We start from the raw sequence: 24,954 nt of genomic DNA on the forward strand, positions 1-24,954 counted from the left end.
CTTTAGTTCAATCTCATTTCTTGTGTAAATCAAACTGGGCGCCCCCTGTTGGCCAAAGGATCAAAGGCAGCCATCAGTTTGTTTATTATCATCGTCATGTTTTTTATTAAATGCACCAAATGATGGTTCAACACCACAAAACTGAAGACTAATGAATTTACTAGTTTATCACACAGGAAGAGTCAACAAAGACAAACAAATGACTCCTCTGGGGAAGCTCCAGGCAACCCCACTAAATATAGAACTGCTGTGTGTTTGTCATGGGTTTAGTCATGCATCAACCACGGCTGCAAGGGTGGTGTGTGTGTGTGTGTGTGTGTGTGTGCACATCTCAGAAAAAGATGACCAAACCTTTTAAGTACACACATAGCATTTAATACCCAAGGCAATGGGACACACACACACACACACACACACACACACACACACACACACACACACACACACACACACACACACACAGTGTGTGTTTTGTTTATAATTCTCCACAACTTTCCTTTTTCTTCCTTCTGTGAATTTTTGGAATCACGTGCGATTTGGGATAACTCCACAAAGTCCTCCATTCACGTTCTCTGAATGAGGGGTGTGACCAGCAGATGCCTTCCAGTCCACTTGGGATGGCAGTCACATGACCCTCTGTGGGCGGGGCCAGTGGGCAGCTCAGTGAGCAACCCAAACTCACAAGCTGGAGCTGAGATTGAGAAAGAGGGAGAGTTGGAGTGGAGAGAAGGAAAGGAAAGGGTTGGGTGAGTTATTTTTTAATGTTTTTTTTCTGTCCTGTGAGAGTTGGAGGTGATTTTAATGGAGGATGAAAGTTAGGCCTGAAACATTAGAGGAGAGGGGTGTTTTAAATCTGCTGGTTGTTGGTTTACCTGGTGTCTTTAGTGAGCAGAGCTGAGAATGAAGTTCTGAACATGAGAGGTGGAGACTGGACATGTTTTGTGAAGAAAGACCATAATTTGGCTTAACAGACTCATCAAGCCTTCCAAGAGATATGTTTTTTCCTTTCTCATTGTTCAGCCACTGGGAAGAGTTTGGGGGGTCAGCACTCCCATTCTTCCATCCCCCTCACTTTCCTCCTCCCCTCTGCTTTTCTTTCTTCCTCTCCCACCCATTGTGTCCTCTGCGCTGCAGCACGCTTGGATGGCCGGTCTGTGAAAGTGAGGCTCAGATCTTTGTTACTCTTTAAATGAAATGTCTGGTTTTCTTCTTCACACTCGCCTCTCATCACATCAAACTGGGTTTTCAGGTTTAGTTTTGATCTGGTGCAGGGGACCCCCACCCCCACCACACACACACACACACACACACACACACACACACACACACACACACACACACACACACACACGGGCACACACACCTCTAGGGCCAACCTGTTTGAATCTGCTTTTATTTTTACACGTTCCCTTAAAATGCTTTGCTGCCAGGTTCCAGGAGAAGCTGAAGGAGCCTCTTCTAACTTTGGTCGGTTGTTTCTGGTCGGATTCAGATTTTGAAACATTATCAGTTTGACTTCTGTCTGGGTTGTACCGTTCAGTGGTACACGAGGAACTTCTGGTTGTTGGTGTTAAGAAGAAATGAATGCTTCCGCTCATTTTGCAGCATTTTGTTTCAGCAGCATGTAAACACTGGAAGACTGCAAGCATTAATAAAGTATTGATTGATTGATTGATTGATTAAAGGATCATGGCTAAGGACGACTTTTAGCTGCACTCTTGAATCATTTACTGAGTTTGGCAGCGGGGAACTTTAAAACGGTTATGTGACAGAAACCAGCTGACAAGCAATGAAAATGGCAGAAATTGAGGTTAACGAACAACTTTGGGCTCTAACGTATTAGATAATAGATGAACGATTCAAATCAACAGCTTTTTATTAACACGTCTGGGCTTTCTACTTGAGCTAAGTTACAAGTGAAGACCTCAAGGCATCCAAAAGTGTGTTGCTGTTCCACAGAGATGCAGAAACGTGTTATCCTGGTATTTAGACACCACCAATGTTTTTTGGTTCACATTTCCAGGAACAAGAAAAAGTTTCCTGGATCCATACCCCTGAGTGTTTCCTCTGCAGGATCAAGGGCCCAACAGATCACCCGGGTAGAGACGTACCTCAGAAAACAGCCCTGGTGAGGAGGCGACAGACTTCCTGTAACCTTTACAATGGTGGTGGGAACCCCCAACACTTCTGATTGGTTGACTAACCCCAGGGGTCCCAATCAGTGCGTTTACATGCAGCCAGTAACCCTTTTAAAACCCGAATATTCACAATAACCCGGTTCTGCAGGTCTTTGTAAACACCACCAAAAACCCGGATATGCTCATAACCGGGTTTTTAAAAACCCGCTTATGAGCACATCCGGGTTTTTAAATACCCGGTTACTACACCTGGGGTAACCCTTTTCTAACCCGAATGTTTGGTCGTGTAAACGCATATCGGGATATCCCCATCAAAGTGTGTGTTCTGCGCGTGCTCTGTTCGCAAGGAATCTTGGTCTTTTGAGTAGCGAGACGTCTTGTATGCGCCAGAACTCTGGAAGTAAACAACAAGTTGGGAGCAACATGGCGAGTCGCGGCACAGCACCACACTTTTGGAGTGACGAGGAAACTAAAGCGCAAACAAACGCGGTCGCTATCTCTTCCGAACTGGGAAACATGTTGTTGTTTTCAAGGATACCGGAACAAGAAGAACCGGAAATGACGCATATTGCGTCTGGACGTAGTCCATACGTCCTGACGCTACCCCAACGTCCGCATTTAAATCGGGTTATGCAAGTTAGAGGTAACTCTTTCTATTTATGCTTGTAAACGGGTTATTCTGATCAACTCAGAAACCCGAATGCCGACCTTAACCCGATCATAACCCGGATATTGGCTGCATGTAAACATACTCAATGTCTAACCAAGGTCTCACCTATACCTATTATCATGTATTTGGTTGGGTGCAGAGAAAAAAAGCTGTTGTAGTTGCGCCATGTTGCAACAGTCATGGTAAATCTTCTGTAAAGTTCCAACAACGAGAGCAGTTGTGTGATTTGAGATTACCGGTACTATGAAACCAAAAGTTATCGATCTTGAGCTATAACCATAATAAAAGCGTCTGGGCCCATGCAGGGTTAGATATGTATCAGAGAAAGGACCCTAGCCCTAACATTCAACCAGAAATTTGACTTGACTGATTAGGAACACTAAGAAAACATGGACAGGAGGTGCTGCTACAAAAGTAGAGAAGAGCTACGACAGAAGCCCACATGTCCAGGATGCTCTAAATAGAGCAATGTTGAGAAATGCCAATGGATGCCACACCACTGAGCATCTGGGTTCATAACTGACAATAATGGAGCGGTATCATATGGTGCCGTTTTACCTTCCTTCTGCCAGGTAGATTTTACGTGTTTATTACTGTTATATTATTATGTAATTACACCTTGTGGTGATATCCATAAAAAAGCTGCAGCAGCTCAGGAGGTAGAGCGGGTTGTCCAATAATCTGAAGGTCGTAGATTTGATCCCGGCTCCCAACAGAGAATGCTGCTTTTGTGTCCTTGGGCAAAAAAGAAACCCCGCCTTGCCTGCGGGTGGTGGTCGGAGAGAGCGGTGGTGCCTGTGCTTGTCAGTCTTACTTCTGTCAGTGCGCCCCAGCTGTGGCTACATTGTAGCTTATCATCACCAGCATGTGAATGAGTGAATGACTGAAGTGTTGTGAAACACTTTGGGAGGGTTGTAGAACCCTAAGAAAGCGCTATACAAATACAAGCTATTTATATATTATTATTATTATTTGTTTTGTTTGTATTTCAAATATCTGAAACTTAACTCATTCGCTCACCGTTTTTACTGTTTTTTTAAGAGTCACAGAACGTTGCGCGCTAGGATGATGTTGACGCCAAAACAAGCAAAACGAAGAGGAGACTCACCTCTTACATCAGGAAGAATCCGCGCGTTTCGAGCGTTATCCGTTCTTTCATAATGCGTTGTCGAATTGTGATCGGCAGACTCTTTTCCGGTTCGCGCCTCACTTTTTTTTTTTACAGGAACGGCCCAAAACAATCTCCTAACACATGGATTTTCTGCCTCCCGATCATGTGACGCGTGACGTATGCGGATGAAGATCGGCTTCAGAGCTGAGATGTTTCTTCTCTCGGTGCGGGGGCTCGTCCGACGCCCACACAGTAAAAAAATAAATAAAAGCAAATGATGACTTTAGTCGTCGTTGGCAGTGAACGGTTAGATCTAAAATGATGATTTTAGTCATCAATGGCAGTGAATGAGTTAGTAGTTAAAACAACACCAAAAGCCCCACAATGTTCGCTCACAAAGCAGAATGTAACTAATAATTTTTGAGTAGTTAAGAGTACAAATCTAAATTACTATAATAATTAAACTATTTGCACAGTTTTTGCCTTGCCTTATGTTTCTGAGCTCAGCTTTTGAACTCCGTCAGTCCGTCCAGTGTTCAACGTGTCACATGATCCACTTTATCTGACTTGCTCTATCTCTGCTGTTGCTGCTGCTGGATGCTGCACACACAACTTGTTTATTCTAACTCTAAAACAGAGCTAGTGATGCATCTCTGCTCCTTCTGAAGCAGGGGTGGGCAATCCTGGTCCTCGAGGGCCGCTATCCAGCAGGTTTTAGTAGTTTACCTGCCCCAACACACCTGATTCCTGGATGAATCAGCTGTTCAGCAGCTCATCAGGCTCTGCAGCAGCCTGTTAATCACTAGTAGATTCAAACCAGGTGTGTTTAAGCAGAGAAACAAGTAAAACCTGCTGGACAGCGGCCCTCGAGGACCAGGATTGCCCACCCCTGTAACTACCCAGTCTTGAACATGTGGTCTGCATGAATCCGAAGCTCTTAATTAACACAGCAAAATAGGTTCATGGTTTAGAAAATCATTATTTTTTACCCAACAGGCTTTAAGCTGCAGCTAAAACACATGCGATACCACGAGTCCCTATCTGATTAGAACTGGTTCAGTTCTCTCAGCCATTGTTTGTGTGTTTGCTCATCAAAGTAACTCGCTGATTAAAAACACTCGTGATAAATTCTCCACCGTGATTTAGATAAATAACAGATTCTTCGTTTTTCTCCTTTTAGCTGACGGATTGTTACGGCCACTGTTTCAGACCGACACACACTGCGAAACTTTTAACACGAATCCACTTCTTTATCATGCTGTTGTCTTTTATTTTGGTCATTTATCACATGTTTGGTGTTTTTGACCAAAGAATTTGCCTGCAGGCTGCAGAGCTGAGAGGAGGCGACGTGCGAACATGTTTTATGGTGAATAGCGTGGCGATCTAAAAATGTCGCTCCCCCCGTTACAGTTTATGGCTCCTTAGATACACATCTTAAATGTGATTGTATAAAATCCTCAGTGGCCTTGTAATTCCTTTAGTTTGCATGCAGTTTCTACAGGAAATACCTTTTTTAAACAGTAAAATGCAGCAACACACTTCTGCTAGCATGTCCTTTCCTGCAGGAACACACGTGCGTTACTGCTGGGAGGAAGTCATACACGTCGTGACCCTTGAGCGCTGACAGCTCGTCGACCCGCCAACGCTGGATGAGTGGGGGTCGACTGTGGCAGAGGAATTAATTATAGGTCAAGTGACAGTTTGATTTGAGGATTATTTACTGGAAGATACAGATTTGGTTTTGGCATGAAGACAAATACTTTGTGGTTGTTTAAATTCAAATCATTATGATGCTTTGATTCATGTTTTTATTTATTTATTTATTTATTTAACTTATGTTTTTCAGGAGGATAAACTGCTTGAGATGTAACATCTCGTTTTCGAGCAGGTCCTCCTACAACACAACCGATAACAAATAAGGTGGCAGTTAGAAAGTTATAACAGATTAAAAAAAGAAAAAAGAAGGAAAGTAAATAAATAATAACAGTAAAAATAACGATATGTATAAATATATATATATATACTCATGTAAATATATGCATACACACACACAAATAAATACGCATATGCATGGATACATAGATACCCACGCATGTACATACTTATGTAAATACCTATATACACAATTAAATTAAATAAAACTGCTCTGAGGCACTCAAAAAGAAATAAGGGCAAAATATAACATTGTATTTAAACCTAAAGTGGGGCTCGTCCGGGATTTTTTGTGTTTTGATCACACACACACACACATACTCTCTTGGTCAGCTTGCTTCCCACACCAAACCTTCCGTCAGGAATCTTGGCGTGACCTTTGACCCAGCTCTCACCCTGGATTCTCATGTCAGTTCTCTTGTTCGCTCTTCCTTCTTCCATCTCAGGAACGTTGCTAAGCTGAGTCCCATTCTGTCCCGCTCTGAACTTGAGACAGTTCTCCACACCTTCATCTCCTCACGCTTAGACTACTGTAACTCTCTTTTCACGTGTCTGAGCAGAACCTCCCTGAACCGTCTACAGGTGGTTCAGAACGCCTGTGCTCGGCTTCTGACCAAGTCCTCCAAACACACCCACATCACCCCGCTTCTCCTCCAGCTTCACTGGCTGCCAGTCAACTTCAGGGTTCATGTCAAGATCCTGGTTCTGGTCTATAGGGCCTTACATGGACAAGCACCATCTTACATTGGTGATCTTCTTAGTCCCTACACCCCCAGCAGGTCCCTGAGGTCCAGTGACCAAAGCCTACTGGTTGTGCAGCACCAGGCTAAAGGTCAAAGGTGACAGATCATCTGCTGCTGTGGCCCCCAGACTCTGGACCTCTCTCCCCCTGAGCCTGAGATCAGTGGACTCAGTGGTCTCCTTTAAAAAGCAGCTGAAGACTCACTTGTTCAAGCTGGCTTTTGTATGACCTTCTTCACCTCTCTCTCTTTATTCTGCTCTCCCCTCCTATTCCACCTTCCTCAGGATCCACTGATTTTCCTCTTTCCTGTTCACTCTCTCTCTTTCTTTACATTTTTTCTTTTAAATCGCAACAGCTTATTCTTGCTCATTTTAAATATATTTTAAACATTTTCGAAATGCTTTTTTATATTTTTACAATTTTTTTTAATTTTTTTTTGTGAAGCGCCTCGTGATTTTTATCTTGAGAGGCGCTATAGAAATTATATTTTCTTCTTCTTCTTCTTCTTCTTCTTCTTCTTCTTCTTCTTCTTCTTCTTCTTCTTCTCCTTCACACACACACACACACACACACACAGTAAAGAACACAGTGATTTGAAAAAAAAAAACCCAGAAATTTAAACAAACTTCTTGGTGAGGGTGCTGATGAGGAGGTTAGGTGGTCACTCTGTAATCATCAGAGGTTTGCTGGTTCGAACCCATGTGTCAGTCCTTGGGCAAGACACTTGACCCTGCTTACCTGCTGGTGGTGGTCAGAGGGACCAGTGGGGTCAGTGTGTCTCAGGGCAGCTGTGGCTACATCGTAGCTCATCACCATCAGTGTGTAAAACACTTTGGAGTCCCTGTAGAAAACTGCTGTACAAATTTGCATTACTATTATTATTAATTTTTAAGCCAGTAAATGAGTCAGACATGTGGGACAACTTCGGGAAGGGTTGTTGACCAGATTGGGAATAAAACAAGAGATAATGAGGAGAAATTCATGCATGAATTTGTTTAAATGTTGCATTGTATTCACATTTTAACATTAGGGGAAAGTGGTGTAAAGATAGCGTGTTCCTGTCTGATCGTCCACACTGTTGGTGACAAGCTGAAAGTGATCGCTGAGGGAGTTTCCAGAATATCCCAAAACATTTGTGAGGATCCCAATTTTCTTTTCTGGGTCGCGGGACCATTCCTCTGATGTTGCTGGATTTTTTAACTTGTTTAAAGAGCAAGTTTCCCCCTACCAGAGTATTACTCCACTCCCACTTCCTGTTTGACAAATGCAACAAATGCTGTTGCCTAGCAGACCGCGAGGGCGGAGCTGCTAACAAATACACACACACACACACAGGCTCACAATAGCATTGTGACATCACATGGTACCAGCTAACGTTCTAGGGTACCTCTTAGCCAACAGCGATGGCAGGTTTAAAATCAAACGCAGTGCAGAGTTTTTACCTGGCAACGGCACAACACTGACAGTTTTAGGCAGAAAATTCAAATTTCAACTAAAATGCACTAAAGTGCAAAACTATCGACTGCACGTGTCTGCAGCACGATTAGACATTTATATAGTTTATCAGAAAAAACAACAGTTGATTTGTATGGGGTGCCATTTGTAAAGTCAAACAGTCATAATCTAACAGCAATATTTTTGGTTATTTAGCATATCATAAGAGAAAAATTTGGGAGTTCACTTTTTCGAAGTCATATTTTCACCATGTTATTCATACATTTATAAATGTTAAAGTTTCCAAATAAATATTTAGTTAGCAAGCTAAATATTTAATTTGTAGTTACATATTTATTTTGCAAACCAAATATTTAGGTCTGATCTAAATATTTAGTTTGTAAAATAAATATTTAATTCACTAACTAAATATTTAATTTACTAATTAAATATTTATTTTGGAACTAAATATTTAATTTGTAAATTAAATATTTGTTTTCCCAAAAAAATATTTAGATCCCAGCTAAATATTTATTTTGGAGCTAAACATTTAGTTTGCAAAATCAGTATTTGGAAAATAAATATTTAAGTCTGACCCAAAAATATAAAACATAGTGTGGAGCTAAATAACATCGTGGAAAATAAATATTTAGCTGGTACTTAAACATTTAGCTAATATGCAAATTTGCTTGCCAATAAGCAGAAGTTGGTTACCAAAATAAAAGCTGGATCTCGCTAACCTCTTTATAAACTCTTTCTCCGAACCAGAACTTGTTTTACCTCCGGTTCTATTCTTCTTCAGCCAATACGTCGGACATGTTCAGAAGAATAGAACCGGAGATAAAACAAGTTCTGGTTCGGAGAAAGAGTTTATAAAGAGGTTAGCGAGATCCAGCTTTTATTTTGGTAACCAACTTCTGCTTATTGGCAAGCAAATTTGCATATTAGCTAAATGTTTAAGTACCAGCTAAATATTTATTTTCCACGATGTTATTTAGCTCCACACTATGTTTTATATTTTTGGGTCAGACTTAAATATTTATTTCCCAAATACTGATTTTGCAAACTAAATGTTTAGCTCCAAAATAAATATTTAGCTGAGATTTAAATATTTATTTCAGAAAATAAATATTTAATTTACAAATTAAATATTTAGTTCCAAAATAAATATTTAATTAGTAAATTAAATATTTAGTTAGTGAATTAAATATTTATTTTACAAACTAAATATTTAGATCAGACCTAAATATTTAGCTTGCAAAATAAATATTTAACTACAAATTAAATATTTAGCTTGCTAACTAAATATTTATTTGGAAACTTTAGCATTTATAAATGTCTGAATAACATGGTGAAAATATGATTTTGAAAAAGTGAACTCCCAGTTTTTTCTCTTATGATATGCTAAATAACCAAAACTATTGCTGTTAGATTATGACTGTTTGACTTTACAAATGGCACCCCATAGATTTGGGGGTGACTTGCTCTTTAAAAACTTTGCAGAAGCAGTTTGTTTTTCGCTGAATGGTTACAAACTTGTTGCAGTCATCAGGAACCCAACAGGAACCGTTCTTATTTTACTTTCTCTGTTTGAAAATGAGAGAAATGTGAGAACTTTAGGAGTAGTCAGCCACCAGATGGGTAAACAAACAGCGACACGATTAAGACACCACAGCAGGTCTTATTTTTTAGCCTGGCCAGCCAGCCTCATGCTTCTTACGTGAAACATTAGTTCTCTGTGTAGAATAAAACCACGGACTAGTCTGGCAGGCTATGCTAATTTTGTTTACGACGCCCTCTCGTTCCCAACTGCTAGCTAGTCAGCGCCATGCGTCTCGGTTTCTCTCACAAATTGCAGCGTCACATTAAGAACTGAACCAGTCCGCCCCTTTCCCGCTTCATACTTGGAGGCTTCCTCTTACCCGCTGCCCCCATCCCCTGACCCCTGCTGCAGCTGTCTGCTGTTTCTGTGGTGGGGGACCCCCACCGTCTCTCTCTCTCTTTCTCAGCTTTGAGTTATGGCGGTGGTCAGCGGGATCCTATAATGATACACAGCACCACGCTGTCTTCTCTTCTGTGTTCCTCCTTTTTTCAGGATCTTCTTACTGGGATTCATCCAAACAATTTTCCCGACCTCTGTGGTTTGAACGCATTTCTCTGTTGGTTCCTTTTATTTCAGGCATACTTCCTCTCATTTATTCAGAGGTGTTTAGAGAAACTCCGTACTCATTTTTTTTTACCAGGAGGACTGAGCTGCACCATCTGTTTGCTCCTCATTAGGTTAGGGGCTACATTCTCCAGAAGCTGTCACAAGTGACAAAGCTGACGGATTATGTCAGCCATATTCTTCAGAGTGACATCTTTTAAAAATGCAGTTGTCTTCCTGTGGCATCTGTAGACGTCGCTGACCTCACGCGGCCTAGAAGTTATACAAGAGCAGATGTCGCAAACCTTATTTTGACTTTCATGTATTTTTGTGGGATTAAGCATTTGGGTGCTGATGAACACCACATGAGATCTTCTCACGTCCCTCCAACCTTGTGTTGCCTTCACTATTTCACTACCTCCCACAGACTGCAGCATGCTGTTTCTATTAAACCTGTTAAACACGGAGGAGGAAACTGCGAAAAATATACTTTTTAGTCTTATTTTGTGATTCTTACAAGTCACTGACCAATTTTATCCACTCTAAAAACAGTCCTCTTTACCACGCTAAGGGCTAGCGAGCTCACTCTGCCCATCTATATGGATGGTTCTTCATTAGCTTGCAGTGCTTTCATAGTTTCTGTGTATTCCCACTTGAGGGGGGTAGTTGTGCTAACCTAAGGTAGCAAACAGGGATGTGTATTTTTGAAATTCTGGCGATACGATACAAATCACGATACGGGGAGACAATACGATATATTGCGATACATTCAGTCAGATGTTACAAGCATTTTTTTTTACTGGATTTATTGTAAGAATGTTCAACAAACAGTCCAAACTGATACGTAACATGTTTAACATGAGGTATCTGAACCATGATGGAGGGATTTACAGTTAAATGGTGGAAACAAAACCCGTTGCACAGTGCTGCCAACTAGCGGGTGGCGATTGAATTGCACAAAACGAAAAGAAAATACTCAAAAGTTTGCATGTAAATTCTTTCAAGATTTAGATACACGGCTTTTGAATATCGATGTAATAATCGCAGGAAAAAATATCACAATATATTGCCATATAGATATTTCCGATACACAGTTTTTGAATATCGATATAATATTGCTGGAAAAAATATCACGGTATGTTGCCATATCGATATTTTCTTACATCCCTAGTAGCAAAGGTTTGAGTTACAACAGACTGGTTAATACATCAGTCAGCAACCTCCACCAGCTCCACCCAGGATCCCAAGGTGTTCTCAGCTAACGTGGAGATTTTTTCCCTCCAGCGTGTCCGGGGTCCACTCAGGGGCCTCCTGCCAGCGGGACATGCAAGCACCTCCCCCCGGGGGCGTCCATGAGGAGCTCTGACCAATGACCTGACCCACTTCAGCTGGCTTTTTTCATCAGACACTAAATTTTCCAGTAAAACTTTCACATCTATTTATACTCATTTTTCTTAGCCTACTTTTCACATAGAAAAAAAAATCCAACTCTTTTTGAAAACGTATGTTTTTGGTTTTTGAATTTCAAAACTTTTTGGAAACAGTTTTTTCTTTTTTTTTGCAACAACGACATCAAATCTCTTGTAGTTGATATTTCCAGAAAAAGAAATAAATGTTTCCAGAATTCAGATAAAAACTATCTTAGTGGTCCTAATCCTCTTTTTTTAGATATTGCTCAGCATGCATAAATCCTATCTTTTGATAGACGTGGCTCTAAACAAAATGTTATTCGCTCGTTTACTGTTTATAATCTAAACAAACCTCTATGGATGACGCGCTGAAAGGAAATGTGAAGCTAGCTCATTAAATCCTGAAGCTTTGGGTGGACATTCAGCTAAGGCCTAGTCCACACGTAGCCGGGTTTCTTTAAAAACGAATATCCGCCCCTCCAAAAACTTGCATCCACACCACCTCGTTTAAAAAAAAAACTCTGTCCACACGTACCCGGATAAATACGTTGTTAAGGACATGCCAGACCTGTAGGTGGCAGTACTTCCCCCGTTCTTAACCTCGTCCTTCGTCTGTGGTCTTCCGCAAGGAGCAGTAGTTCCGCTTGCAAAAACAAACGAGCAAAAAGTGCTTGGACAATTGATAAAGCGAGCGCAGCTCTGAGGGCATCCATGCTGTCGGCTAGTGTAAACACAGGTCGCACACGTGATGTCAGCATTTTTTTGTCGCGTAAAGTGACGTTGCGGACCTTAAAACTCCGGTTTTGTCTGTCCACACGCAGACACCCAAAACGGAGAAAACGCAGATCTTCACTTTGGCTGGAGTTTTTAAAAAGATCAGTTTTCGTGTGAAAAAACTCCGTTTTTGTGTGAAAAAACTCCGTTTTTGTGTGAAAAAACTCCGTTTTTGTGTGGATGACAGGCCAAAATGTAGAAAAATATCTACGTTTTGGCAGATCCCCGGCTACGTGTGGACAGGGCCTAAATCGCTCTCATCTCATCCTGCCAGTTTCAAAGTCACTCCACAAACGTAAAACATAGATAAAATTGTGCTGAATCATCCTGTAATCGTGACGCTCTCACAACTGTCAGCCGACTGCTGCTTTCCTCTTTCTGGACCATCAATCCTACCGGACAGCAGCTGACATAAAGCTTAATGATCTCTTCCTCTTTAGAGAAAAAGGCCAGTGGAAATGTCATCTCCGGTTAAATGGAGGAAAACGAGAGAGAGTAACCGAAAAGGACACGAGGAAATGAAATAAAAGGAGAGGCAAAAGGACAGGAAAGTCTTTGGTGGGGGTTGAACTTAACCGTGCTTTTAAAACCATAATGGATCATTCTGGAGGCACGCAGCGTTTCAGAGCTGTCCATACCAGCGTGTGAGTAGAAGACCAGACCAGCTTTGTCTTCCCACAACATCACGTCTCTCTACGGAGAAAATGAGATGCTTTGAATTCAAGAAAGTCAAAGACTACAGAAAAGCAAACTATTTCTGCCATGTATTTCTGATGTGTTTGGTAAAAAAAATGCTTTGGAGCACACACGCAGATGTTTAACCAAACTGCTCTAAAACCTCCTCAGGAATCAGGGTCTTCACTCATTCATCAGAGCTGCTTCATTCAAGCGACGAAGTCACGTTTCTGAGGGTTTTTATTGGCAGCAGAACCAGTCGGTGGAAGGATGTTTCAAATGTTTTCTTTTTGGGTTGCGGGACTTTTATGTCGGCTAAAAGAGTTTCATGTCGTGATCGAATGCAGAACTGAAGACGTATTATTCCTAAACCATAGACTCACTTCTTATAGAATGGTTTTAAGTCGTGTCAGTGATTTATTTCTGCCTCCAGCCTTTCTTCCTTCCACAGACACGGATCTGCAGGGTCTGCTTGGAACATGAAGATCGTTTTAGTTCTAAGCTGGACTCAAAAGTGGTGAAAAGTCACTTCTTTGGTTTCATGAGGTTTCTCTGGAAAACAATGGTGGTTTGTTTCTGATCGTTGTTCGGTCAAGTTTCCCTCTGTTGTTATGAAATGTAGTCGGGTGTCCCTGATGGGACTTTGATGAAGGACTTGAGACAGGAGTGATGAGATGTGGTGTGGATGTTCTAGTAAACTGTGTCTTCTTGGAGGGCCTTTGAGCGTTCGTTGTTCAGGATGCTGCACAAGTTCTAGTCAGGATTCCTGTCAACCACATGGTTTCACTTCAGAAATAAACCTTTTAGGAATCAATGGAGGCAATGCGAAGATCAAAGAAGGTCTATAAAGTTTGTGAAACGCTTCAGAGGTCAAAGGTTGTTCAGTGTTGCCTCCCCTCCCATCCCAAGTGTAGAAGGTCCCTCTGGTTGGTTTCAGTTGCTATCATTTGCCAAAGACGCATCAATCCAAATAACGTGACACATGCCACTAAAGCTTCTCACAGGGCATGTCCTCTCTCGCCAGAAACAGATGATTTTTCCAGAGTGGGTTGGACTGGGTGGAAAAGTCTAGAAGTCCTGGATGAACATATTGTATTTGGCTCCAGCGTTTGGTTTACAGCTAGTTCTTCCATGTCTGGTGAAAATAGCTTTAATGGATTTCTGAGGGAATGATCTCTCAGATGGTTCCTTTAAAGGTTTTGAAGATGCGAAATGTCACCTGATGCAGATAGCTCTGTGAAAGAACGAAGTTGCAGTTGATTGCGACCAGACTGACGAGCTAACAGCTAGTCGCACTGGAGCCAAAACCAATTTCCATTTCTTAATTTTCATAGTGAATCTTGCTTTACCCTGCTAAATGTTTCACACAACATGGTTATTTATAGGATTTAATGATGATTTGTCGTTTATGCCTAATGCATTAGCTAGCTCATCTTGAGCTTTCTGATATCAAGCTGAAGTTTTGTGATATTTTTGTTAGAATAACTGCATTTTGAACTGGAACAGCAGTACATTAATTTATGAAGTAGTTTTAATGGAACCCTATGTCATTTCTCAGATGTTATTATTGACCATCTCCATCAGTTAACTTGTCAGTCGAGACAGAACTAATCTGTTTTTGTCAACTGATTTTGTTTAAGGAGCTTTAGGGGCTCGGCACACAGGAGGCGACAAACGACCGCGATCAGCGAAATTTGTCGCTGTCATTTTTATTACCTGACACACGGGAGGCGATCCGCGGCAGCGACCAGCGGCAAAGCCGTCTACGCGTTCTGTTCCATGACGAAATCGAAACTTCTGTTGTTTTGCTTGGCTGTGTCACGTTGGAGGGAATTAAGGTTATTTAAGCGGTTCAGAGTTAATAAAGCGGTAGATATGATGTTTCACAAGGTGCTGCTAGAGTTATCCCGGCTTTCCACGGGAGCCGTCAGCAGCACGTTACTGCAGCAGCACGTCATAGCTGCTGATAGGAACCGCTGTGGTCAACAGAACCTTTTCCACTGGAGCCGTCAGCAGTGCGAGTCGGCCGCTTCTCAGGAGCAGCATGTCGCGGCCTTTACGCGCCGGTTCTATTTTCTACGCGCGACGCCTCTGAAACGGGTCAAGTTCGACATTTTTGGGGAAGGAAAGACAGGAAATCGGACGCGGAAATGGAGAGAAGCTCCCGAGATTTTCAGAATAAAGAACGTACTGCCTTCCGGTTGCTTTACTTTTAAAAAAGTTACTAACTGTGCGGCCCCGTGAGAAGTTATCACCTAGCTAGCAGTCTCCTTTGTTTTTCAGGTCCGTATTGGCGATTATAAAACGGACAGAACATAAAAAACAATCCACGTTGTAATTTTCTCCTGCTTGTTGTTGTTTTTACTGACGAAGTCACTCGTGTGACTTCGTGCTCGGTCGGTGACAGCTGCTCCCCTGCTGCTTCGCGTCTCGTGGGAAGGGCCAAGCAGCAGCTTACGCGAGCAAGACGTGCTGCTGCAGTAACGTGCTGCTGACGGCTCCTGTGGAAAGAAGGGGTTATGTGAAATCTTACTTGTGATTTTACTTCATAAAACATAATAATAATCAACTTCTCCTCCATGTTTGCTCGGAGAAGTACGGAGCATCCTGTCCGCTCATTGGTCAGAGAATGAAACCTCCGTTGATTGGTCCTCGTCCGAGCGACAGCGATGAAAAGTTGAAAATGTTTCAACTTTCTGGGATCGCGTCGCTGGGTCGCCTGTGCACGACACGTGCACGAGCGCAAAATTTCACACGCACGTTTTTCGCGTTTCGCTTGGTAGGAGGGAGACCCGCGATTATCCCTTTTTCGCGCATGTCTCATTGAAAATGAAAGGAGGAGAGGCGATGTCGCCTCCCGTGTGTCGAGCCCAATAGACATGGTTTATATTTCAAAACCAACCAACCAACTAACCCTGTAATAAACCTGCAATACTCTAGAATAAAAAGACTGATAATGACTGATTCAAGTCAAGCAACTGAGACAACTAACGGTTGTAAATAGGCAACGCTGTAACACAGCTTTACTACATTGTAGTACAACCACACCTTCTGCTCCTCCCATAGTTCAAACCACGTTTAAACCGAAGTACAGCTACCCACAACATCAGAGCTAACTTTATGTCCCAGTCACAAACAGATCCTCAGCCGGTGTAGATCAGTTATGCAAACCCTGTTTCAGTGCGGATGTAAATGCCGTGGTGTGTTGCCTGTGAAGTTCTCTGTGACTAACAGGAAACCAGAGAATACCAGATAAAACCCTGAAGCAGCATGTGAGACACAGACACACATGCACGTTCAACAAAAACACGTTTTGTTTTTTGGGGGAAAGATGCACGAACTTTGATGAAAATATAAGAACTAAAACATGAAACGTTTCTCACACCTGCCCCTATCCTAAGATAAATGACCAGTGAGTGAAACTTTTCTTTGATGGGATTTATCCATTCATGCAAAGAAGGCTGAACTCTCCTTCTTTAGGTCATCAAACAAAGCTCCACAATGATTAAACGACGTGTTTGTGTGCCACAAACATCCTCTACTTCATGTTTTTACATAAAGTTATTTTCATTCACATCACCAGAGTTTAGCTACGCGTTTTTATACTTGTAGAGGCCAGATGAGCTGCATTAGAGACCATGTCTCATCATTAAAGTGATGACACGTCTCCTCTGACGCACCTGTTTGGTCCGCTGCCTGGGTCGGCTTCCCATGAATCCTTTCACTCACATGTCTGCTCCTTTGTTCTGAGATGGGAAAACAGACGCAGGAATAGTTTGGATTCAAGTGCTCAGACGGGATCTGGCTCATGTATTAAACTGAATCGGATGTTTCCCCCTGAGAAACGTAGCTTGGTGAAGGGTTTAATCTCATTAGCTTCCTCATGCAGTTCTGGTGAAGAAAAGTGATAATAATAAAAGTCTGACAACATGAAGATTCACCAACAAATACGCTGCTCATGTCTTCTGCTCCACATCATTTCTACTCCTGCAAATGCAGGTTTGAGTGGTTTGCTTCACAATCTAAAGACTGACTGTTGTCCCCAACACAGCGGGCACAAAAGTGACAGTGAGAGTATATTTGTAGATGCAGCCATGTCTGACATCATCATAGGGAAGATGAATTACCCCAAAATTCCACTACCTCCGCCCCGCCCCCGCTTTCCGCAGCCGCTCGCTTCCGAACTCAATTTTTACTGGTACCCGCTCTACAACGGCTCCGCTCCGGTGCGGAGACCTGAGGTGGGCAAACAAGCATGCGCGGGATTTTCGAGATCTTGCGATACAGTCCGAGCAATAAACGCGGAAGTTAGATCCAAACACCCGTTGTGTGGGAGAAGCATCGAAATGAACTGTTTAATCTGCCCATCATTTGTGTTGAGAGATCAGCAGTGTTTGGATCAACAAAGTGTGACTACTTTGATAGTAGAAACTGTATTTGTGGCTTAATTTTGTGCATGTAAACTTCAGCCGCCATTGATAGTTGTTAAAAGTTGTTAAACCTGTGCGTATGAAACAAAAAACGCTTTTTGTTTATCGATTTATTGTGAAATAACGGAAGTTGTGCTTGCTCCCTTTCCTGTTGGGCGATTGTGATTTCTGTCTATTGACTGCGGAGGTGCTCCGGCGTCCGGCAAAAATAGAATCTACCCTATTTTTGCCGGATGGCGTAACGGCGGGCGGCGCACTGCGCCTCACGGCCGCAGTAGTGGAACAGCTCTGATTGACTACAACTGGACCCTTTTTGCTGCGGAGTTCGTGCCGGAGCGGAGCGGAGATAGTGGAATTTTGGGGTTAGACTTTTCCTGACACACCTGCTCTCTTTTTGTGAAGGCAGCAGGTTTGCATTAAAAACGACCTCATTAGGCATGTTTCAGGCTAAATTCTCCTCTGAAGCAGAAAAGCTCTTTATGAAACAGACATTTAACAGTAGTTTACATAATAACAGGCGAGTTGTTTCTGTTAAATGCATTTTTACTTCAAAGATAAATGATAAATGACCCGCACTTGTATAGCACCTTTCAGAGTAAGGACTCCAAAGCGCTTTACACTGCAGTATATCATTCATCCATTCACACACATTCACACACTGATGGTGACGCGCTACGATGTAACCACAGCTGCCCTGGGGCGCACTGACAGAAGTGACACAGTTTGGTTGGAAGCTCTGTGTAGGATTAAGTTGCTGGTTTAAAGAGCAAGTCACCCCCAAATAAACTTTTTTTTGCTGATAAACTAAATAAACGAGTGTCTAATCGTGCTACAGACACGTGTCGTCAATAATTTGGCATTTCAGTGCATCTTAGTTAAAATTTAAATATTCTGCCTAAAACTGGCAGTGTTGTGCCGTTGTCAGGTAAAAACTCTGCACTGTATTTTAATTTAAATCTGCCACCGCTATTGGCTAAGAAGTATGCTATGATGTAAACTGGTACATTATGATGTCACAATGCTGTCGTGAGCCTAAATGTGTGTGTATTTGTTAGCGGCTCCGCCCTCTCGGTCTGCCAGGCAACAGCATGTGTTGCATTTTTCAAACATGAAGTGGGAGTGGAGTTACTCTGGTAGGGGTTGACTTGCTCTTTAAGTAAAATCCTAAAAAGTGCTTATTCGTTGGTGAACTTGGGTCTAAATGTTTCTGTCTCTGATTAACAGATTTTGAAAATGCCCATATGAGAAAGACAGACTGAGAATGGACGCAACAAGGTAGTTGTTGCAGTGCCTGTGTGTTTGTCTCTGTAAAATTACTGTTTCTGCTCTTTGCTTGAAGTGCCATGATGGTCTGGGTTAGCCTGGCAAGCCGTCCTTTTAAATTAGCGATGCACCAATATGAAATTTTTGGACCACTACCGATATCCGATATTAAGATCACTGTTATGGCCGATAACTGATATTTGCCGATACCGATGTACTGACATTAATGCTTCTAAAGTCAACAGATTTTGTATAGAATTAAAATGATTAAAGCCGTTATTTACATTATTATGTACACACACCACACATATTTACGGTTCTGTGATGATTTCATTCACCGTTCACATGACTAAACAATTACACATCACCCCCCTCGCCCTCTGAAACAGGCAAACAAATGGAGACGAGATGGGAAAAATATCGGTTATTAATATCGGCCCGGTTTTATTTATGGAACCGAATAACTAATATCGGCCGATACCGATATTGATGCCGATATTTTGTCTATCCCTAATTTAAATGTGTAGACCCATAGACAGAGCTGGGTAGTGGGGCAGGTGGTCTTTCAGAGCACTAGGACTAGGGCTACATGATATTAGAAAAGCCTGCGGTATACGATCACAGTAATTAAAGCTTCTTTCCGGAGTGTTTCTCTTATCCAATGGCACCATCTAGTGGCTGACAAACATATCACACAAAATACCTGTTGCTCTGTTTAAGTTAGCGACTTCACGTTTCTGTTTATAAATTTGCTTCTGTAGCTGACAAACGGACCCAAAACATGTTGTTTTACGAGTGTTATTCTCATGTCATGTTGTGTTCTCATATATTTATATTTTAGAGACTTACTTGTCCGTGAAAAGTTCATCAACTCTGCGTCAGCCGAGGTATTCCTTAAATTTGAAGCAAGTAAGTGGTGGTCTAACACTATTGGTTAGTTGTGGTCGGCGCTCAGTTTTCTATTGAACGGAGCTCTGCGGGGCAGTGGGCGTGTTTAGCAAAAAAAAAAAGACATATTGCTTACATTTTATCACAGTACATGATGAGATAATCACTTTCACGGATTCCTGACAAATCATAGATCATTTCTGAAAGGGTGAAACTCCGGAAAGCAGCTTTGATATTGCGATGACGATATTACTTGCGATTAATAAAAATTTCACTCAAGAACAAAAATGATCAAAAATTAAAAAATGACAAAAAAATATCATAAAAATGAGAAAAGCTAAAGATGTGAGGCAAGGGAAAAAGAAAATGAACAAGAAAAGGCAATCAGTGGATCCCGGGAAACGCCGAATCAGCAGAAATAGTAGAATAAAGCTAACTCAGGTGTTTGCTAGCCGTCAAAGTTAAGTGCCGTCCGCCTCAGGGGGCGGGCATCTAACCTATGAGAACCCACCCAGTTGGCCAAATGGGTTGAAGAGCTCTATTTGATTTGTTAAAAAAGACAAAATGCCGATAACCGTTTGACAGAATGCATTATGTGTAGCAAACATTTGAGCTGACCATTCATTGTAATATTAATATGTTCTTTGCAAAATGTGTATTGTGCATGCTGATGTCACGATAACGACATATTTGCGATATATTGTGCAGCCCTAGCTAGGACCAGTTAGAGCAACAAACCTGATGTATTTCACGTACTTTACCATATCCACTGGCAAAGCAGCAAATACATCTTTTTTTGAAATAAAGGACTTTAGTACCTCTTTCTGTTCATGTCTCAAAGAAACACCCAGGTCCAAATCTTCCACAGTTAATCCCAAAGCCTTATTCCAATGAGTGTCATTGTCGGGCCAGTACCATATATGTACAGTGATCCCTCGTTTATCGCGGTAGATGCGTTCCAGACCTGGCCGCGATAGGTGAAAATCCGCGAAGTAGGGACACCATATTTACAGTACAGTGTCAGAACCCAAGTTCCCAGACCAGCCTCTTCCAGCTAGCCGGCCTCCACTATGGACCACAACTCCCAACATGCCCCTCGCGGGGATTCCCTCCACGTCGCACTTACGTCACAAACCGCGGCTATAAACGAAAGTCGCCTTTCCAGCTCACCACTCAGTCATCGTTTCTTCAGATTCATGATCAGAGTTTCCAACCTACCGATCCATCCCACGAACTATCAGCTCATAGTAAGTTATCTTACTTACTTCTGGAAAGTAAGATAACTTCGATGACGCTCGAAAGCTCGGGGGTTTCCTAGATTAATCGTGAGCCGGCGTTTCACCGACACTATCACTTCTGCGTCTGTGAAACCACGCTCCCTACAAGCTCAAATCCCGAATCCAGCCGACCAGTCTGACATACAGTACTTGTTTTTTACTTGGTTTTTTTATAGTTTTATTACAAAAAGTGCATTTTATGATGAAATTTATGAAAAAAACAGGAATTTCTTGATATTTCGCATAGAAAATGCCGCGAATCGGTGAAAAATACCGCGAATCGGCGAATTTCCCTTGAATAAGGCTCCAAAGAAAAATGCGCGAAGTCGTGAATCCGCGATAAACGAACCGCGAAGTAGCGAGGGATCACTGTGTACAGTTTATCTCCACCATGGCTCTGCCGTCATCTAAAAATAACGCTCAGCTGTAACAGTCCTAACCTGTTCCAGCCTGCCTATGTCTCTGTACAAACCTAGAGTGTTGGGATTAGCCTGGCCTATACTAAGCCCAGCCAATAGTAGACCGGCATGGCGACAATGGTGCATGGCTAGTACAACCTGCATAGCTAAATCCTCTGCTACTTTACTGTTTATCTAGATTTTGTGGCTAGATATGGGTTTTTGCAGCCCAAAAGGTTGGGTATTAGCTGCAGATATAATAGTTAAGAGTATCTCTATTATTCCTCATTCAGAAAGCTTCAGATGAGTCTTGGGTAAGTCGTATGCAGTCTACATGCACTGTTAGCCAAAGGATAGCAGGTGACTCCATGGGAACATTTGCAAAGTCTTGCCAAAGACACATCAATCCAAATAACGTCCAGTTTTTGTACCACATCCATGACACAGCAGCTCCGTGTTGGGTTTTTGAGGAGGGCTACGCTGTAGGGTGACCAGATACGCCAAACGTGGGACAACGTGAAGTTCCAATGAGGAAAACAACAAACAAACAAAACGTGTATTCTGCCTTTTAGCCGTAACATCACTGTAACATATACATACAATTATTATTCTTATTATCATCATATATTTCTTGTATATATTTTATTTGAATTCAACATGAGCAAGCATACGGCAAAAGCTTTGCAATTTCACAGTTCCTCTCACGTTACCACAACATGACTCAGGCTCTTCGGGCCTTCTGTAGTGGCTCTGATCATTTTAATAATATAGATAGGCCCACAATAACAAAAAAATGCAGGTTTGAGCAGCTTTTCAGTGTTTTCATTGAATGTTTTCCACAACAGAATGCCAGTAAAAGAACCAGTAATATTTTATAGATCTATTTATGTTTATTTTTAATTAATTTTCCACTAAAATTAGCATTTCATTGAAAAAAATACCCATACTTTTGAGCTATTTTTTGATAAGTCAGAAACAAAACATTTTTTTAAACATGGCAACACATCTCTTCTAGATTTTAGGTGAGAGAATAAACATCAGATTCTAATCTCTAAAAAATCAGATCTAATCTAATAATAGTTTCTTAGAGTTGCTGTTTACCTCAAATTTTTGAGAATAAGTGATCAAAGCTTCCGTTTATTAGCATAGCATAGCATAGCATAGCATAGTTTATTTATACAGCACGTTTAAAATGCAGCATGGGAGCTGCCCAAAGTGCTGCACAGGCTAAAACAAAACACACCCATTACAAGGAGCTAAAACAAAGGATAAAAATCTCAATCAAAGGCAGATAAAACATGATGAATACTAAGAACACAATTAAAACAATGATACAATAAAACACTAAAACGAGTCACTGTCTAAAAGCCAAAGTGTAAAAGTGGGTCTTTAAACGAGATTTAAAAACCGCCAGAGACGGAGCCTGCCGAACTCCAATGGGCAAAGAGTTCCATAGCTTTGGGGCAGCATGCACAAATGCTCGATCTCCCCGCGATTTGAGTCTCATCCGCGGCGTGTACAGCAGCAAAAGGTCAGCCGACCTCAACGTGCGAGTGGGCACATATGGAGTTCTTCACTGTGCTTTAAGGGGCTCAGCGTGTACGCAGGTATCTGAAACCGCAGCACCTTGTCTCTGTTAGAACCTCCATTGTGTTTGTCATGGACCTGTCTATTTACTGGAAAATCTGCTTTGGACCTCTTCATGTCAGACTCCGCGCCGAGACATTCAAATTCAAATTCAAAAATACTTTATTAATCCCAGAGGGAAATTGATTGCTGTAGTAGCTCAGAATAATGATAATGCCGCCATGTCTGACATCATCATAGGGAAGATGAATTAGACTTTTCCTGACACACCTGCTCTCTTTTCGTGAAGGCAGCAGGTTTGCATTAAAAAGCACAAAGACATGAAAAAATGACTCAGAAACTACAAAGACTCTTTCGAGTATCTCTGAACACATTTAATTCACGAGTTTACAGCATTTTCTCCTCCGTGCTCACTCACGCTTGTTTTGGCGGTCCAGACGCGCTCCACACACGCTCCGGATCTACGATAAAGTCCCGCCTCCGTTTGATTGACAGCAACAGGCAGATTTCTCCACAGTTTCTTCTATAAGATTGAAACTCGAAACGGGAAACTGTCAATTATGCGGGACATGAGTTTTAATTAGCGGGACACGTGAAAAGTAATGAAAATGCGGGACCGTCCCGCACAAAGTGGGACATCTGGTCACCCCTACCACGTTGTGCTAAACCAACTTCTGCATGTTACAATCCATTGCTAGCATACAGCTAATGTTGCATTAGGCATTCAGAAACACCATGTTAGCGTTTCTTCCTGGTAAAATTAATGTTTTACAAGACAAATAGCATTCCCAATTAGAGAGTAAATAAACCCTGTAATGTGATCGATTACTGATTAATGAACAGACACTTTTTCTGTTTTAGGTGAGCCATATGCTCATCGGTTAGCTATTAAGCTGTCAAAAAGGACAGATGAAGGTTGTTGAGGCTGCTGAAGGTGTGGTTCCATTCCTTGCAGTCCAAAATAAAGTTCTTTAGTGAGTCGTGGTTGAGCACGAAGGTCTTCAGGGAACTCATTTTTCTGTTTGGAGGGTGGGTAAGTGTGGAGGAGGGTGGGATTTCCAATCATTTCAACTGATATTGTTTATTGAAGATGTGGTTGAGCTTGAAATTTTAGAATGTTTTATCGGTTTTCAGCACAAGTGATCACAAAATCTCCTAAACTGCTACCAATGTTAGAGATCTTTGGCTGTCGTTGCTGAGCTTTTATTGTGTAACAAATCAGATCCAGCAGTAAAACACTGACGTGGTTTCCAGTAAAGCCTGTGGTGATGCTGGGTCTTAACCAGACCAAAGTTAACCTTGAGTGTCTGAGCTGCTCACCTGGAAACTGATAAGGATGTAGAGCAGATCTTCTTCAGCTTCTGTTTTACACACACACACACACACACACACACACACACACACACACACACACACACACACACACACACACACACACACACACACACACACACACACACACACACACACACACACACACGCACGCATGCACGTACGCACACACACATACATACACACACACACACACACACAAACATGCATACACACACACACACACACACATACACACAAACACCCGTACACACACACACACACTCACACACACACACACAGACGCACACATGCACACACACACATGCACACACACAAACACACACACACCTGCACACAAACACACGTACACACACACACACATGCACGCACACACACACATGCACACAAACACATGCACACAAACACACGTACACACACACACACACACACAAACACACACATGCACACAAACATGCAAACACACACACACGCACGCACGCACACACACACACACATGCACGCACACACACACATGCACACAAACACCCGTACACACACACACACACACACACACACACACACACACACACACACACACACACACACACACACACATGCACGCACACACACACATGCACACAAACACACGTACACACACACACACACACACACACACATGCACACAAACATGCAAACACACACACACGCACACACGCACACACACACACACACACACACACACACACACACACACACACGACTGTGG

At 42.1% G+C, this 24,954-nt stretch overlaps 1 protein-coding gene across 8 annotated transcripts in view; it reads left to right on the forward strand.

The window, feature by feature from the left end:
* Nucleotides 1-24,954, forward strand: part of septin9b (septin 9b) — a 140,003-nt gene that overhangs the window by 91,776 nt on the left and 23,273 nt on the right. Inside the window, exons 1-2 of one of the 8 annotated variants that reach the window (XM_054751784.2) lie at nt 559-746; nt 2,024-2,128. The exons of 6 other annotated variants lie outside the window; for them this stretch is intronic. The gene's annotated coding sequence lies outside the window, so the exon portion shown is untranslated. Of the gene's footprint in view, nt 1-558; nt 747-2,023; nt 2,129-24,954 lie in introns of those variants that run through there. One more of the 8 variants, XM_054751782.2, reaches the window with a different exon arrangement.

The sequence above is a fragment of the Nothobranchius furzeri genome, chromosome 7 (assembly GCF_043380555.1).
Source record: "Nothobranchius furzeri strain GRZ-AD chromosome 7, NfurGRZ-RIMD1, whole genome shotgun sequence".
In the NCBI taxonomy this organism is placed as follows: domain Eukaryota; kingdom Metazoa; phylum Chordata; class Actinopteri; order Cyprinodontiformes; family Nothobranchiidae; genus Nothobranchius; species Nothobranchius furzeri.